The 19,170-nt window shown below is 42.3% G+C and overlaps 1 protein-coding gene across 2 annotated transcripts in view; it reads right to left on the minus strand.

Annotated features, from left to right (window-relative positions):
• LOC111219368 (semaphorin-3D-like) overlaps positions 1–19,170 on the minus strand; it is a 91,954-nt gene that overhangs the window by 57,201 nt on the left and 15,583 nt on the right. The gene's annotated exons all lie outside the window — the stretch shown is intronic.

Raw genomic sequence — 19,170 nt, forward strand, 5'->3', positions numbered from 1 at the left:
TTTCGTAGTTGTTTTGTCTCTTCATAGTTGTTTTGTGTCTCTTTGTAGTTGTTTTGTGTCTCTTCATAGTTGTTTTGTGTCTGTTTGTAGTTGTTTTGTCTCTTCGTAGCTGTTTTGTGTCTCTTCGTAGTTGTTTTGCATCTTTTGGTTGTTGTTGTTTGATTTATTGCCAACAATCAACTGTTTGAACAGTTACTTCTGGCTCTGGATCAAAGCACAGTTGTCCACTAACGAGGTCGACACAACAGCCGTGACTGTGAAATTGTTTCAGGTGGGACAGAAAAATGCTTACACGCATCGCTCCAGGAGAAACTGACCATGTTATCATATCATAATTTATCATCATCCGTCATGGCGGCTGGCTGGCGAGCATCTTGTCAGCAGGTTTTAAAGAGCTCAACAGGTTGGAGAGGCGCCTGCTGAGAGAGGAAACACAGTCAGACTCCACCTTTTCACTTAACCTCAGCGTGACTCTGCAGCGACACAGAGACTGTGGTTCTGAATGTGGAAGAAATCTCATTTCATAACAGTAGAGAAGATTTCCATATAAATATAATATATAAATATATATATGTACATATTTACTGTTGTAGGTTTGAGAGAATCGAATCTGTATCAGAGTCGTGTGCTGCTCATCACATCACTGAGGAAGGTGATGAGTTCAGAGTCAGTGTTTGGGTCAGTGTGTGTGTGACTCACAATTTAATCACAGCCTTTAATGTCCTGCACCTTTTATCCACCAATCAGTAACCTCGGTTTACAAGCTTTTCAAATTAAAAGCATTCTCTTCTATACAGGGAACGACAGATGAACTGGCAAACACAGGGGAACAAAGTTCATTCAAAAACACATGTGCGTGTCTTCTTCTTCTTGTTACGATGAGCTGATGATGGACAAAAGAAATTATTCAAGGCATGTGTGTCACAGGATGTGTGTTGTATATTAATAAAAGAATGAAAATTACAGGATGAAAAACAGGAAGGGGGGAGTAAATGTGCGGCGTACATGAAGAAGAAGTAAACTGAAAATAAGCTCTGTGTAGTATTGTAAAAAAAAAAGCAAACCACGTCTACACCTGAGTAAATCTGTCAATAATTTACATATTAGGCCGACATGTAAAATGAACATGCAACTGTAGAAGCTGCGGCGCAGTAACGTGTTGCTTTGACAACATCATATGTTTCGCATCAGCGTTGTTCGTCCGTGGTTCACACTTGACTGGAGGAAACGACCCCCTCAGACCTGTCGACACGGAGACAGACGAGGAACAAACTGTCTCTTCCTCTCTGCCCATCTGATATACAGTGTGTGTGTGTGTGTGTGTGTCAAAGAGAGAGAGAAATCAGTGAAATGTGTTTGTGTAAATCTGTGAGCATGTGTGTGTGTGTGTGTTAGTGTGTGTTTGTTTTTGAGCTTTGTCCCGAGGAAACTTGGGTGTTAACAAAAGTTTTTTAAATAAATCTCTGAAGGAAACTCATCGTCTGCTTCCTCTGTCTGTCGATTTTTATTTAAACACAAACACACACACACACACACACACACACACACACACACACACACACACACACACACACACATGGCTGAGAACACGCTCGACACAAAAAACACACACTCGCATAAACACACACATGCAAACCTGAGCGAGAAACAAACACACACCGTCACACACAGAGCATCCTCACACATACACTATACTGTACACACACACACACACACACACACACTCTCTGTGTGTCACACACCAGCACAATGAACCGGATGAACACATGAACTCTTTGAGACTAAAAATGAACAGTTTGTTTACAGATTCAGGTCAGCTGTTCACCACACGGTCTTTAAACGCACCACGGCGTCCATCCATGTCAGAAAGGATCATTTCATATCTCTGATCAGGGAGTATATTCCATAATCTGATAACCAATCAATCAATACATGATTTTAGTCTTAAAATTCACTGTTTCATCTCTTCTTGTAGCTTTGAAAGGAAGTTTCAATCCCTCAAACTCTCTCTCTATTTTCACCAGAATACAGTTAAATGTACAATTCTGATGGTTTAACATCTAGTTCTTTTTATTATCAATCAATCTGATGATTATTATCTCAATTAATCAATTAATCTCTATAAAATTTTTTAAATATTTTTATATTTGGTCTGACCATCAGTGTTGCGCAATTCTTTTTTTTAGTTTCTGACATTTTTAATTAAACAAAAACACTGAATAATTCTTTATTAACATTGCTCCGTTTGGTGACGACTCCAGAGAAGTCCTGGTTCTAATCTTCTTCCGTTTCAGTCACTGAGTTCACGGTTCTCCCGAGAACACGCGAAGCTTTCGAAATGTTTTATATCGTTTTCCCTGATTTATGCTTCAACACAGTTTTTATTCTGCAGAGAGTCGATCGGACTTCACAGCTTGGCTTTGTTCCAACACGCACTGAGAACTGTGGGAGCTTATAAACATATGCACACCTTTCTATACCATGTCCAATCAATTCAGTTTGACTCCAGTCAAGCTTTAGACACATCTCAAGTATAATTAAAAGGAAACAGATGATGAACCCAACCACAACTAAGAGTCTTAAAACCTTTGATTTTAAATTCATTTGCAAAAATTTCCCCAAAACCCGTTTTCAATTCATCCTGATTGATTATTGAGTTATTGATGGATAAAAATGGGAGTTTTGTCCATTTAAAAACATACAAACAACACAATAAAGTGTGCAAACAGTGAAGGGGTCTGAATACGTTCTGCAGCTGCTGTAAATACAAGTTTTCCTGATAAAGTCTGACACACGGAGGGTCGGAGGCGGACGATATTGTTGAGGGGAACGGTTCCCATGGTTATCAGCTCGACCCGTCTTTATTTTCTCTTCCTGTTGCACCATGGGGGTCGGTGCTAAACAATGAGTAAACAAAACAAGCTGGGTCACATCCAGGTTTTCTCACTCTACTAGCTGGGGAGTGACATTGATCACATGAGACACGATCACATGACGGTCAGCGTTCGCCTGTTGTCCGAGATGACGTTGAAAAACAGAGAGAAGGAGCGAGGGGAAGTAATGAGATGCTGCATCGCTCTGACCCTCTGACCTACATCCTCTAACTCCTGAAATAGCTTGTTTCTGCTCTGAAATGAAAACGCTTTGTGAGGAGCTTCCGATGTCGGGTTTGTTTAAATAAAGACTGAATTAAATGAACTTCCTAAATATGGAGGAATTACTTGAAAACATTTCATTCTTCAAAAGAGAAGATAAAGAGAGAATCTAGTTTGATTGGTTTTGGAAACAGTGTTTGTCTGTAGCTCGTTCCATCTCGGCTCATTTAGTGAAAGACCTTTGCAGGTTGAGGCGTTCGCTGACCGCTGCGTGACGGGAGTCGGCAGCTGCTCCCGTTACAATACGACCGTACACACTCCTGACCCGCCTTGTAAAATCAGAGCCGCTGAATACTTCAAATGCTTGGCGTGACCCTGCGGCTCCCTCTGAGAATTAAAAACCCAGCGTTTCTTGCTCCTGGTTGAGGAATTAAGAGGTTTTATTTTGTTTACAGGAGGACGAGGTGAAAATGTGGCCGGCCACTTGAGAGGAAAGGGGGGGAGGGGAGGAGGGCTGAAAAATCTGATTTTAACTGCCCGGCTGATTTATCAGCAGAGAGGCTGAGTGGAGGACTCCACAGTCTGACTCCATTACTCCCAGATTTTCTTCTTCTATCCTTCTTTTATTTATCACTTCATGTTGTGGTATTTCCTCATCTTCCTCTATCTTCCTCTCCTTATCTAATCCATTCATCTCTCTGTCTCTGCTCCTGTTTCTCTCCCCATCCTTCCTCTTCCCATCTTCCTCTCCTCTTTTATTCCTCTAATCTCTCTCTCTCTCTCTCTGTGTGTGATGATCTCCCTCAGTGTCGGTCAGACGGAGGAGGCGACAGCTTTACAGCCTCTCTCTGCCAGCCGTCTAATCCTCACCGTGATTTAATAACTCTCCTCCCTCCATCCATCCCTCCTTCCTGTCATCTTATGACTATAACATTAACTCAAGGTAATATCTCTGTTTTCTTAAACCTTAATCCTCTATAGGTCTCTCTCTCTCTGTCATCGTTTCTCTGCAAAATCCCTAATCTAATCATGTGTATCCTCTTTCCCCTCCTCTGTTAAACTATTCAACCTGACCACGCTCTTTTCTCGCTCCTTTTTATGTCAAATAGTTGAGCTACTCTTATATTTTCACAACTGTAAAAGTACCAAATACATAATATATAACAATACAATACAATAATTTAATGAGTTTTAAAGTTTTAAATCACATTTCTGTGGTAGCTGCTGTATGGAGCATCAAGATGAACACAGAAGAAGAGCAACGATGAACCAACGATGGATTCAAACTCTGATAGCTGGTTATTTATCACCCGCCGCTGTTTGTTTGTCGTCAGAATTATGCAGAAAGTGCTGAACCGATTTCTGCAGAACTAGGTGGAAGAACAGGTCCCGGTCCAGGGAAGAACACATTCAATTTTGGGGCAGATCCGGATCATTTATCATGTCTGAGTCTGGTGTACGATGTTCGACACTGTTCTAGGATCAGATTCTGATTTGTAAGAATATCAGTATTTGTTGAGTCGAACTAATTAATATAGATTTTATTTTATTAGTAAAGATCAATGTATGTTTAGACTTTTATTTGTCAGTCTGAGGGGAGTGTGTGTGCGTCAGCGCCCAGAGAACAGGTGCGCCTCTCAGGCAGAGGTTCAGCCCTGAGGCCCCCTGGATCCAGCCGGCTCCCTGGTACCCGACTGCACAGCGGTGAAACGCCTCCAGCGAGTATTTATCTCTGTGAGCGAGCAGAGCATAACAACATTCTTGGTTTACTGACGAGGTCACACATACAGAGATGGTCTCTAACGGCAACGACGTGCAGCCGGGCGGCGAGCTGATCAGTCAAACAGCCGAGCTTTATGAGCACACGTGGAATGTGTGCGGAGCCTTTTACCCACAATGCTTTTAGCATCAGACGAGCTACATGCATCAAGAGACGAATACAAATCATCTGGATGAGATACAGTTCCTGAGAAGTCGTCTCATTTCATTCGCAAGAACAAAAATCTAAATTCTCTTTATGAGTTTATATTTACAAACAACAGAATATTGAAAATGTCGTCTGAAAAAGATGTTATTTAACAGCTGATTGTTTATTTTGTTGCGTGTCTCTTACATAATAAATTCCATGGAAGTAAAATATGTTGGTAAATTTTCAGATCTAATTTCTTGGGAGGAAGGATACACACATTCCAACATGTGCGAGCGCTCAGGTGGATGGGGATGATAAAAGCGAGAGCGTTAACTGACAGTAAATCTGTCAGTGGTCCTCAGACGTTGCGGGGGGGGGAACAAATTCTTTCTTCCACACAACTGTTTCTCGTTTCCCGACCTCACTGATGTGTTTGAGGTGAAAAGATTCACAAAGAAAACACAGCTGTTGAACCGAAGGCCAAGATGAAGAAATCAAGACTTATTCCATTTATGGTCGAACAATCGCATCGTTCCTCTGTTTTAGACGTTCATGGTGTTGTGTCCAAAAACCTGCTTCTTCTTTTAATGTTTTACTGATGAACTCTGATTGTTCAGTGCGTTAGCTTTCCAGTCGATGTGTTTCAAAACGCTTACGGCGCTAATCTTGCTAATGCTAAACGTGTTCGTCTTGTATCTTGGGAATTTTGCTACAAGACGTCCAAAGCGCCGATATGCGTCCGGGGTTTTGTTGGACTCTGTCGCTCTATAATAACGTCACAGTGCGTCTTCCTTTGCTTCAGATTGGAAGAGAGTTAGCTTGTTAGCTTGTTAGCTTCTTGATACTGATGACTAGTGTGTGTGTGAGAAGGATAGATAGAGAGAGAGACAGAGATAAAATGGAGGAGGATCTTTCCACATGAGCTGGAATTTAACAATGTGCAGTGCACGGCCAGCTTCAGGGTTTGAGTTACACTGAAAGTACTTAATAATAAGTAAGCTGCTTATTTAAGATAAAGGAAATATTGTGTTTTGGAGACAGGAAACAAGCTGTGTCACTATCCTTGTTTTTACACATTACTTATTTCTTAGGAGGCGAGTTTCTTTTTCTTTTTTTCCAACTAATTTGCTGTTTGTCATCTGTTTGGAAGAATGGAAGGATTTTTGAAGAACGACAGTCACATGGATTAAAACACTAAATAATGTGATTTCTCACCTTTTCCTCTGAGACGCGAGTCACTGCGTCCAGAGGTGATGGAACAAAATAAATTCAAGGCGTATGCGGAGCAGGAAATGAGCGCACGTCCACTCAGGGATCGGTAAAGTCCACCTCATGTGTTTCAGGTAAAAACAGATGGACATTTGGTTCTTGTGCAGAAAAATGTGCAGCAGTTAAGGGAATGTCTGTAAACCCACCGGTATCAGTATTATACAGTCAGTGCGGCGTGCTTAAGTCATAATAAATGTGAATGACTCAGTCGGTTTCTCTCCGAGGGGGAAGTGATTGCAACATTCTTGATTCAGAGTCAAACACATAAAAAACTCATTTGGATGGAATTTACTGCTGTAATAGAAATAAATTGTTCATCACAAGACGGGACCTGCAGTGGATACAGGCCTGTTGCCCAACGGTATACACTTAGTTAAATATATATATATATGTATAAATACTCATAAGTTACTGGCCTAAACTTTAAAGCACTTTAAAACTTTAGATTTATCATGAAGTCTAATAAATTACTTTACCTTTATTTACTCAGGTGAATCCCACTGAGGCCTGAATGTACATGAAGAGAACTGGTCAATATATAAAATCAGATCAATAATAATATAAGACTACTCGTAGATTTGAACGCTCCTGTGTTTCACACTCTGCACGATGTCATCACATTCGATGAAGTTATTTCAAGTAACAACTTATCCACATGTGGTAAGATGAGATCAGCTGTTGCTTCCAGATAAAAAAACGTGCTCGCCAAACACCATGCTATGATTTGATGGTTGTTTTGTTTTGGGGTTTGTTAGTTTTATTACAGAGGCGGCGCCTCCGGCCTGTTTCATGGCTCTGAGATGCGACTTCAGAGTCACGCTGGAAGACGTCAGCCTCTCCACAGGAAAGCAAAACAACATTCTTGAATCCAGGACAGCAAGTGTGAGTGATGGTGAAATTTTCCAAAGCTTCTCTCCTCTGAAAGGATTTGAACCAAAATGAAAGTTGCTCTGACAGAAAGATGCTCATGAAAAATTGGACGCTATTTATTATTTTTTGCAAAGGACACAGATAAATGATCTTTCCTGAATGAAGTCCTGAGATTTTAATCAGGGCCGAGCTCAGAGCACGAAGGTAAAAACAATTAATTCAGTCCGGGGGGAGACAGGAGATTTGATTTATGTCTATGCGTTTATAAAGATCTGTTTTCATATCTGTGAGTCCAGACATGTTTCCAGTCGTCATTAAGGACTCTGAGGAGACGGTGTCCTTCAGACTCTTTGCCTTCTACTGAGGAAAACAGATGCAGGTCGGCAGCAGGGAGGCCTGAGGTTTCTTGTACTTCAGTGCTTGAGTTTCTGGTTTTTCTCTTTATAATTTAGTTTAATTTGTTTATGTTTGAGGAAACGTTGGATGGTAAAACCGCTCCAGTGCTAATTGCTAAAAAAGAAGGTGAATCTCATCTGTGACGACACATATCACTAAGCGATGGAACATAATATTATTATATCACCTGCTGCTGATCAACCAGATCTCTGTCTGTTTCCGACTGAACTTTGGCGCAGTTCATTTAGATTTAGCATTCATTAAAAATCTGACGTACTAAGGAATCTATTTCCTGGTTGGCACGTGATCAAGACGGCAACCATTACCCACAATGCCCCCCAAGTTAAAATTCATCTGAGGAGCTTTGTTGCTCATCTCTGACTTTTTTTTGTCCCGTTTCTGCCGGTTCTTCACTATTTCTAACAGAGGGAGGTCGAGCTGCAGTCGTCACTGCTCAGGCTCATAATTTAGTTGCTCTTTGTGAAACCGGAGAAGATAAATAAACCGAGGAGCTGCAGTAAATCCCTGCATCAGCCTCTGTCACGCTCCAGAGTTTGGTTTCCTCACACGGGTCCGTGCAGCGCTGATGACACAGGATGACGACACCAAAACCGTCCAATCAATGAGCTAACCTGTCAGTCCTGTTTACTTCATGTGGTTTGTTTGTGAAAAGGAAAAAGGACTTTTGTTTCAACTCGAACTACAGACGTTAAAAACGGCTTTACAGAGCAGAGATCACATACGAAAAGATGAGATTAGAAGAAGCTGTAAATTAACAGGAACTGTAGGTTTTTAACACAAATTAACATAAATAAATAATTTTTTTAACTTTGTTTAAGTAACAGGTTTGCAATCTAACGCCACAGGTGGAAGCTGCACAATGAGAGGACGGCCGAAGAGTGGCGAGCCCAGATACGGCGTCAGGACTTCAGCTCTCTATCAGTGTCCTGAACCTGCCTCAGTCTTCACCCAAAGTCAACATTTCATCATCCCACAGTCCAGTGAGCTACAAAAACACCGTTCAGCTCCATCATTCCAGAGTTCATAAAACCGCCAGTCCATGGGCAGAAATAAGAGCAGATCAAAAGAACAAACGGGTTTCACTTTCTGATGAAAAGGCTTCGCCGCCGAGCGAGAGCCGCGCCCCGAGACAAGTGCATGTCTTGTTTTTCCAGAGGGACGACGAGAGCCCAGAGTCAAGACAAACAAACAACGTTGTGGGAACCGAGCCGCACTGCACAAGGCATTCTGGGAAGAGGAAACTATCTGTGCCTGTCTGACTCTGATCGCTGCTTCTATCTGTCCACGGCCTCGAGGAAATATTCGCCCTCTCTGGAGGTTTCTGGGAAGAGGAAAGGAGCTGATGTCATCCACTTCCAGATGGCAGCGTAAGGAAATAGAAGAATAGGAAATGGGCCCCTTGATTCTTACACAACTCCCATATCCTTCAAGTTAGTCACATATTCTTTCGCTTTCTTCAACCACGCGGAGAGAGAGAGAGAGAAAAACACACCTGCAGCCTGTTGTTCCTTTTTCAAACAGGCCTCAGTTTGTTTGACGTGACGTTGTTGAAGTGTTTGTCAGATTTCCAGATGATGCCGTTTAAAGTACAGTATCCAGTGGCCACAGGTTTATTCTGAGGAGGACATTAGTCAGAGAGCTTGTTCAGTGTGTGCTGGAGGTCAGGAAACGTCCGTCCTGATTCTAATGAAGACGAGATAACGGCTTATTGTCACTCTCTATCTACAACTGGAACAGACACGTGGACCGTGATGTTAGACAACGTTTAATCTAAAAGAACAAGATGTTCACACCGTTACGTCGGGAACGTGACAACATGACACTTGATGTGCTTCCAACAAGGAAGTTTCACACCACTAATTTTCTAGTACGACTGATGTAGCTTCAGATGTTTGTTTAAGGTGGATTCATCCATTTTCTGTCCCTTCATGTTTTTACAACCACATACCTGAAAAACTGACGACATCCCATCAGCCTCAGCTCTACTTAGAGCTAATTAGAAAACATTAGCATGCTAACAAGCTACAATAAGAAGGTGAACCTGGTAAACAACAGCTCTACTTTGTGTTTAGTGCTAATTAGCAAACATTAGCATGTTAACGAGGGACAGCAAAGACAGTTGTAGCGTTAAAATACAGAATTTAACTGCACAACAGCTGCTAGTAAACACAACAAGGTCAGTAACATCTGTAATTTATTATCCGTGTTTTGATTTAAAAGTTGATGTCAGTGTTGTGGTTACAGATCGGTTTTATTTCACCTTGTTCAGTTTAACAGTTATAATCTCTATAGAAGAGAAATCCCTCCTCTGCTCATGATCAAACCTCCTGAGTCTGACGTGTCGATGCTACAGGTGCAGTGTGAACATGTTCTTCTCTTTTTACGCTTTGTTCCCGTCTTTTCTTTTCATTCTTCCTTTTCATCAACGCGGGGACGAGGCAGTTCCTGGAAGAAGCCCAGAAGGAAACCGTTGCTTATTGTTGGAGCGAGGGAACAACATAATTAGGCTGAGACGCTGGGACCCCTGCTCAGGGAAAAGGGAGACCTGAGTGTGTTAGTGTGTGTGTGTGTGTGTGTGTGTGTTGTATGAGAGATGTATGAGCCCTGGGTTTGGGGAAGGGTGGGGTAAGTGTGTTATTGCCTCCACAAATTCAAGTCTGGGAGATTATTTAATTTATTTTTATTATTTCAGAGTGTGAGTTCCATCAGTCTGAACTCAGGTCTGAAAATGGGGGATCTCTGCAGGGTACCTGGCAGTTTTGGAGCATCAATCAGATGCATTAATGTGTGTGGTGATTATGAATAGGACTGAATTCAAACCTGATGGTATTCTACTTCTTCTTCTTCTTCTTCTTCTTCTTCTTCTTCTTCTTCTTCTTCTTATTATTATTATTATTATTACTACAGAAGAAGACTTGGCCACAGATTCAGCTGTCAGCAGTTAGAGCTGCAGCGTCAGTCATCAGGTATTCATCATGTGTGTTTACTGTTGCCTTGTTCAGTTTGTATTATTAAAAGCAGTTGTACTTCAGCTCAACATCTTGTGTTTTCCTTCTGAATGTGGCTTTAATTACTGATAATAAGGGACGAGCTTTGATAGCAAATGTTTCCTAAGCTGTGACCTACATTAAACATTTTTCTGTTGGTCTTTATTACTAAAAATAAAATAAAATAGTGCAGAGAGATTAAAAAGTTTCATGAGATTTGAACCTGCTCCAACATGGCGCCTGCTCCCTGAACTCATCTTTGCTGATGTTGAATTCAAACACAGGAATCGCTCTCTAACTGAATCTTGTGGTTCAGCGGGAGATGCCGCCCTTTAACCCGTCGTGATCGGCCCCGCCCTGCGTCACGTTACTGACAGTGAGTCTGAACTGACGTATTGCAATAACACAGAAGTCCATATGTTGGTGTGAGCGGTCGGTAAGTCTTCAGCTGAGGCTCATAATAGCCTGAAATTCCAATCAGTCTGAGGGGACCTGTAAACAGCGGTATGCAGGGAAGGTAAAAAGTAATTTAAATTTACAAGCCGCTGCAGCGTCCACGCAGAGATAAGGCTGATTTCTACGTGATTTACAGCAAACATATATTTTGTGCTGAGAAGGTTTTGGTTGAAACTGTTGGAGAACGGAGGATATTCTCGGTACGGCATCATAATTAGTTCAGTATAATATTTAAAGTGTTGATAGAAAATAGTTACATATGAAACTTCTGTTCTACACATTTGAAGCCGCTCACCATCACGTATTCATTCATTCAAATCCCACAAAGATCGAGCTTTTCATCGTTAGTTTTTCATTGACGCCATCGTCCAGATTAAAATTAGAAATTTAAAAAATACTTTGATAAATCTGGAGCTGAGGAGAGACAGCAGCTCATCCTGTCGCTGCAGCGTTGGCGGTTTGATCCCTCCCGATGGACAGACTTGCACATTACATGGTAGATGATATATAGATGACGTCAACTCAAAAACTGCCACCGACTCGGGCCGAACTACGTCACGTACTGTGCACAGGTTTTATGAGACGCTCTCGTTATTCTTGCACTGAAATATTTCTTGGATTTCACCGTGTTTCTGAGATTTTATTCATAAGGCAAATGTCCAATCAGCTGATCGTCCGTCAGTGCGTCAGTGGTGCCTAAGGCTAACGTGCTAATGCTAACACGCTCTCACTCACACACAATATGTTAACCTGCAGATGTGTTGATGTTTACCATCCTAGTTTCGCATATTAGCATGAAAATTAGCACTAAACACAAAAACTTTGATGATGGCTCTAAATGAAAAAGGGAGAGGATCGTTTAAGTTATTACATTTCATCATGCGGGCACCAAGTTACGCCACAATGCTTCCATTGTTACAGAGACTTTAACTCAAAACCACAAAATCTGGTCTCATGGTTACGACAGAGGAAACTTCAGGGGATCAACAAAGAGAAAATATAATGTCCAAACTTTTATATAAATCCATCTGGTGCCTGTAGAGAAATTTTCCACTTTCGACTAAAGTGGTGGATCAACCGACCGACACGCCCGTCACACAGCCGCGGATAAATCACAGATGAATAAAAGGCAGTGAAACCTCAGTCGGGGAAAAAACACTATTTTAAATTTGCTTTGTGAAGACACACACACACACACACACTCTGCCACCCACTGAACTAACACACACACACACACACACACATACACACAGCAGCTTTTAGATTGACACACAGAGAGTGAGACAGAAAGTAGTCCCCCCTCATTAGGCGTCTTAGCGAGCAGTGAAAGGAGCGTCTATTCACTGGGTCTGGTGGGAACACTGGGACCGGCCGAGCAAAAAAACAACCAAGCAGCCGGGGAGGCAACCGCACACACACACACACACACACACACACACCCTGCCGACTTCTCCTCACGCAGAGACAAAGACAAAGACGTGAATGCGTGTGAGGCTTAAATTCCCCCCCCCTCCACTTGTTCTCCACCTCTTCTTCATCCTCATCTTCATCCCCCTCCTCTGTCTCTCTCTCCATCCCCTCTCTGTTTTCTAAAGAGAGAAGTCATCTCAAAGAAAAGCCGCCTAAATTCCTCCTGACAGCTGTCACACTGACCACGAGCAGCAAACCCCCCCCCCCCCCCCCCCCCAGCGAGCCGACAGCTCAGCCTCACACACAGTGCAGAAAAAAACCACCGAAAAACAGCAGCTCTGGCAACTAAACAGGAAAAATAAATGAAAGCACAGGGAGGAATCTGTCCCACTTTCTTGTTGGAAGACTCACAGACATCTTCATTGCAGAAACACACTCTGAAGCGCGAGCTGCAGCCAGTAACCGCCGTTACAAAGACGATAGGCTCATTTTCTTTTCATGCTTCAGGTGACGGAGGGATGGATCTGATTTCAGCAAGACTCATTTTCTGTTTACTGAATAAAGACTTTAAAGTTACAGCAGCTGGAAACGTTGGACAGAGTTAAAATTATAGTGAACTCCTGTGTTCCTGTGTGTGTTTGTGTGCGTGTGTGTGTGTGTGTGGATGGGTGGTTGCTCCTTTAAACAATGGTTTCTATTGGGGGAAATGAAGTGAAGGGTGCTTAGTGGATATGCATCATTGTATTACGGGACGACATGGCCCAGTTTCTCAGCTCCACGTAGTGCAGCTCCACTCACATCGTCTCCACCATCAGATGCTAAAAACAGGTGGTTAAACTGGTTTCCAGTGGTAGAAAATGAATGGACTCACTGGTTTTTCTCGGGTGCAGTGGTAGTTTTTACCTTTCAAATTCTACTTCTATACTTGTATCTGTACCAGTGGTTGAATAACTGGGGGTGTCGGTACCAAACTTTGCTGTGGAGCTCCTGCTGACCCCACCCAGCCTCCACCCTCACCCTCTATCCATTGTGTATTTGCCCTGTGGCCACCGAGCTCCCATCACAGGGCCACTCCGGGGATTTAGGATTAAAAGGAAGGATGGAGCTTCACTTTCAGTCCTTAAAAAAAACGTCTCTTTACTTTTTCAAACTTTGTTACGTTCATTTAACGAAACACGACTTCACTTGATGCAGCAGATTAGCTAATAAACGCAGGACCTGCGTCGGTTAGAGGTGCAGATTTAAAACATTTGTTAGAGCTCAATTTACCACAATTAAGCCAATTATCAGAGACTAATTGCACCGCAGTGAACTGGGGCTTTCTGCCCCGGGGGCAGTTGCCTGCTCTGCTCAGTCACTAATCCTGCGCTAATCCCAGATAAATGTTTTTACAACAACTTATGATGATCTGGAGTCGGTCAGTAAAGGCCTCTTTTGTCAAGAGACAATATTTTGTCCCTCAAGCTTTTAAATTAAATCTTCAGACAAACTTTAGGTGCAAAACATTTTGTGTTTTTACCAGAGTTTTATTTCTGTCAGGGTAACACGCTCTAATGAGCCTCTTCTAGGTTTAGCAGCCAGCTATCTGTTGTCAGGTTGACCCACCACAAAGATTGAGTGGTAGAGAAAACAAGCGGTCACTTGGTCTTTAAATAAATTATAAATTTAAAAGTAATTAAAGCTTTTTTGAAAAATTAAATTAATATTAAATCGTGCAAGAAAATAGGTTGTTTCCATGTAACTGTAGTCAATCAGCAGATAAATGATGAGTGATACAGTTGGTCAGATGCCAGTAACTCAGTCCAAACTCAGTTTCTACAGTCAAATAAAACCTTCACACGCAGGCTGGGGAGCTGCACACAGCACAGTGTGTGTGTGTGTGTGTGTGTGTGTGCCTCCACGTTGTGTATCTGCGGTGTGAATCCTTGCTGGGGTGATAAGGTATCAGAGGAGGAGAGATAATCTACTCCCACTGCCTCCATATCTCCCATCGCTCTGACACTGGGCCCAGCCATTACCAGCTACACCCTGCACTCCTCCACACACACACACACACACACACACACACACACACACACACACACACACACACACAAAAAGGTAAGCAGTCTAAGATGCATATGGATTGATCATACAGAACTTCACTGAAAGATGCATTCAGCAATCATTTTTATAATTTCATGTAATTAAGTGATTTCCAGTTAAAAGAAAGTGTTGCTTGTATTACTGACACCACTGAGAATCAACACTAGTGTTTGTGTGTGTGTGTGTGTGTGTGTGTGTGTAGCTCTACACAGCGTTCAGCTCATTGTTCAGCCTCTTCAGGCCGGTAAAGCCGACACAATGCTGCTTCATAATAAAACCACGGGCAGCTGGAACAGCAGCTGGAACAGCAGCTGGAACAGGAGCCACTACTGCAGGAACTGGCCGCCACACAGAGGCAGCGGCCCAACGAGGAATTATTCAAACACACAGTTTAAAACAACCGAAGCCAGAGTGATGTATCCTCTTCTTTTTGTGCCATATAAACAAAGTTTGAACAAAGTTATAACATAAATCCATTCATCCATGAACCCAACCCCTAATTCATCGTCTATGTCTACATCATCTTTTTGAGCCCACACACCTACACACACACACACACACACAATGTGTTGTGTTGTGTGTGTGTCTACACGACATAAAAACACTTCCTGTCCTTTACAACTTGAACTTGTACTTTAAAAAAGAATATACAGAATACTTTGTGTTTCCCAGAGAAACTTTATTTGCTTCCTGCTCCTCAAATCAAGAGACACAATCAGACCTGGCGGGTAAAGTTTAATGTCAGGCACTTAAACGACACAAAGGACGCAGACTTTGTGACACTTTCCCACTTGAATGTTGTAAGAAACAAGTGGCCGTTTTTATTTTTATTACAGCTGTTAGAAGAGCGTTTCCATCAGCGGCAAACATCGTCCCAGTTTAGAGCTCCGGACTCCGGCTAATTTCAGCTCTATTGTTTCCTCTCTGTGCTCAAATAATAAATGTTGTGTTTACTGTAGCGTGTGTGTGTGTGTGTGTGTGTGTGTGTGAGGTTGTACAGGTGTTCCTGGTGTGTTAAGGCTCATCATTTACAGTCTTCACAAATATTCAAAGAAAAACACCCAGATGTTTTTTTTGTTTTTAAAAAGCAGTAGATCAATGATTTTCATCTGGATTTAATGACTCCACATACCAAAAACTCACTGTTTGTCAGATGACACAGTCCAGCCTGGTTTACAGTAAACAGGCTTGTTGCCGTGAGGACAGATGAGGACAGATGAGGACAGAATATGATTCTGGTAACAGAAGGTAGTGAGAAACTCAAAACAGCTGCTAATTATGTCCGATAGAAAAACCAGGCTTGAGCCAATATTTGATAATATAATAATAATAAAAAATACAACGGCATAATGCAATAATTACCTCAAACATAAAATACAATAATGTGAATATATATGTATAAAAAAACACATGAAACTTAAAATACAACACAAAGCACATGCTGCTGAAAAATGACCACATCTTAATCGGTTGAAGAATCTTAAGAACGTTCCCCCATTAGTCATAACGTTGGTGAACCACACACATTATCTACCCTGTGGTTGCTTCACAATAAAAGCCACCCCATGTTGCGACGGTAGAACGCTTTTATTGTGAAGCAGCAGCAGCAGCAGCAGCAGCAGTGGGAAAATTGGTTTAGCATGAGATCAGATTAGAATCAGTAACATTTGTCCTGTGGATCCCTCATGCATGTGAGAGTAATATGAATCCAGTGCAGGAACGATAATAACTACTGTATAGAGAGATTATTGAAGAGCTATTGCACTGGAGCTTCCCACCAACAAACCACCATCACAGCCTCATCGTAGATGTTCAGTGGACCGACTGGGAGCGTCTCCAACACGTCACTGGAGGTTGTGAACTCAGACTGAAACGACCTCCTGAGCCACAAACTGTCGAACCGGAGCTCCGGGTGGATATTTATCACCTCTCCAACAATAGAGACGGTAATGGAGGAGTCGACCCTGCACTTCAGATCAAAGCCAGTGAGATGATCCGGGACTGTGCCGCAGTGTAGTTCAAAGACATGGGATGAGTGTGTGTGTGTGTGTGTGTGTGTTTATGAATGGATGGGGATATTGTGCAGTTGGGTGGATGACTTGGAGGATCCATTTTCCTGCCATAAAGGAGGAACCCACCCTCATGAAGGCAGAGAATCAGGGTGGGTTACACAGATTAAAGGTCTCATCCAGTGTAAAGGTCTGTGTCCATGTGTAGTGTGATTATAGATCAGGTCTAGCTTCTATATTAATACTGTGAAAGTATCAAAGCCTCAGTCCACAGAGAAATGCACACAGCCTGTATTCAGAAACTGAGCCTTAAAACCAGCCGTCAGGACTTCTGGAACTTTGTGATGTCACAACAAAGCAGTCACCAAGCCCCGCCCACCTGGACCCACCATCCAAACCTTGCAGGATTTGGTTTTTCTGAGTGTTTTTACCTGAAATCTGCTATATTTTTATTGGCTCACTCAGAAAACAGTCAGCCAATCAGGGGAGAGGCTCAGAGCCTCCTCTCTTCTGATTGGTTCACCGACCTGTTGTTACTAGAGCTCCAGAGAGAAGCCTGAGAGAGGAGATGTAAAACTACACTGAGATGGTTTTTGGTTCTTAAAACCACAAATATATCTTCTTATGGATCAACACTTCAAAATAAAACACGGGGGAAAATGTTGAATGTGGAGCTTTAAGTTACTGCGGCTCCAGAAGTAAAAGTCAGACTGGTTACTAAAACTTTAGCTCTCAGGCAGCAGATTGGATTTTATGTGTGTTTCAAAACATGTTCTGTTTATTTCTTTCTAGATGGGGAGATTACCTGGAAAAGAACACACACACACACACACACACACACACACACACACACACACACACACACACACACACACACACACACACACACACACACACACACACACACACACTGTTGCAGCTCATGTCCTGGTGCAGCAAACTGTGAATTCAGGGACTTTTTAAACTTTTAAACAGTCATTTGAGCTTCAAACTATTTATTTGTTCCTGTTTTGAAAGCAGAGAATGAAACCACTTCAGCTACAGAGGAGCTTTCATTATAAGATTCTTCCCCGGCATTAACCAAAGCACTTCCAGATAACGCTGCTTAGCTATACACCCTGAGGTGCTGTTTGTGTTTGTGTGTGTGTGTGTGTATGTGTGTGTTTGTGTGTGAGTGAAGCAACAATTACAGTAAATTAAAGGGTATTACATTGTAATGCACTGACTGTACTTGTGGCTCGTTGTAAAATACTAGTTTCTTTGTGTCAGACGGAGAGAGACGGAGATGTGGAGATTAAGATAAATTACACTCGTCTCCGTCTACAGCTCATTGGGTCACATCGATGTGTGTGTAGTGTAGTGTGTGTTTTACAGTATATTATATATTTATATATAAAACAAAGTACGAGTGATGTGAAACACAGGACTTTATATCCCCACACATGCACATACAAGCAGTCAAACACACACTGACTTCTACAGAAGATAAAGTATAGTGACAAGCAAGTGTGTGTGTGTGTGTGTGTGTGTGTGTGTGTTTAATGGCAACCATTTCCACAACAGAGACACCTAATTCTTAACAGGTGCGGTTCCACAAAAATAAAGTGCATCTCAGAGATGCATCCTGGAGTCACTTCATTCGGTTCGGTTCAGACAGCTGTGGTTTGTAGTTTGTAGTTTGTAGTTTGTAGTTTGTAGTTTGTAGTTTGTAGTTTGTAGTTTGTGGTTTGTGGTCACTGATCGCAGGTCGACCCCTCTCCTTCCTAATAAGTTCAATAAAGAGTCCCTAAATCTTAAGAAACATAGGGTGGCGCTGTCTGTGACAGTCAGTGGTGGTGGTGGTGGTAGCTAATGCTAACTAGCAGCAGATGCAGATATCAGGCTGGTGTGAAGAAACACAAACAGCTGGAGTGGAGGAGTCACTGCTCCATCGGTACCGACACTGATTATTAGACTGGGGGGGCCGAACGTCCAGCCCACCAGTCAGATCATGTCTAACACTCGTTTCACTTACGTCTATTATAGAGGCTGCACATGTCAATCATGTCCTCTTCAACAACATGTAATGTACTTTCAAACAGCTCAGAGATCAGAGGTGTCACAGTTTAATAAACTTTGATCTGTCGCTAAGTAAATATCAAGTTCAGAAGCTGATGTGTCAAGCAGCAACTGCTCAAGACACTGAGCTGAATCTGTCATCATCATCATCATCATCATCATCATCATCATCAGCAGCAGCAGCAGCAGCAGCAGCAGCAGCAACTGTAACTGGATCTACTGATAGAGTCTTTGAGTAAACCCTCCGGCCTCTTCAGCTGCAGCAGAACAAACAATAGAATCTAAAATAAAGTCCTCTGTGTGTGTGTGTCTGTGTGTGTGTGTGTGTGTGTGTGTGTGTGTGTGTGTGTGTGTGTGTGTGTGTGTGTGTGTGTCAACTACATTGTCCTGCAGAAAGTCAAATAAACGTTTCCCCAGAGGACACGAATAAACACGTTTTCATGTGTGTGTGTGTGTGTGTGTGTGTTAAGATGTACAGTGTGTTTATGCTCTGTGTGTAATGCTAAGATTCTGGACTGTGTGTGTGTGTGTGTGTGTGTGTGTGTGTGTGTGTGTGTGTGTGTGTGTGTGTGTCAGGCTGTTATTTTCATACTTGCACAGAAGAA

This window comes from Seriola dumerili, unplaced genomic scaffold (assembly GCF_002260705.1).
Source record: "Seriola dumerili isolate Sdu_G_001 unplaced genomic scaffold, Sdu_1.0 BDQW01000066.1, whole genome shotgun sequence".
NCBI lineage: Eukaryota > Metazoa > Chordata > Actinopteri > Carangiformes > Carangidae > Seriola > Seriola dumerili.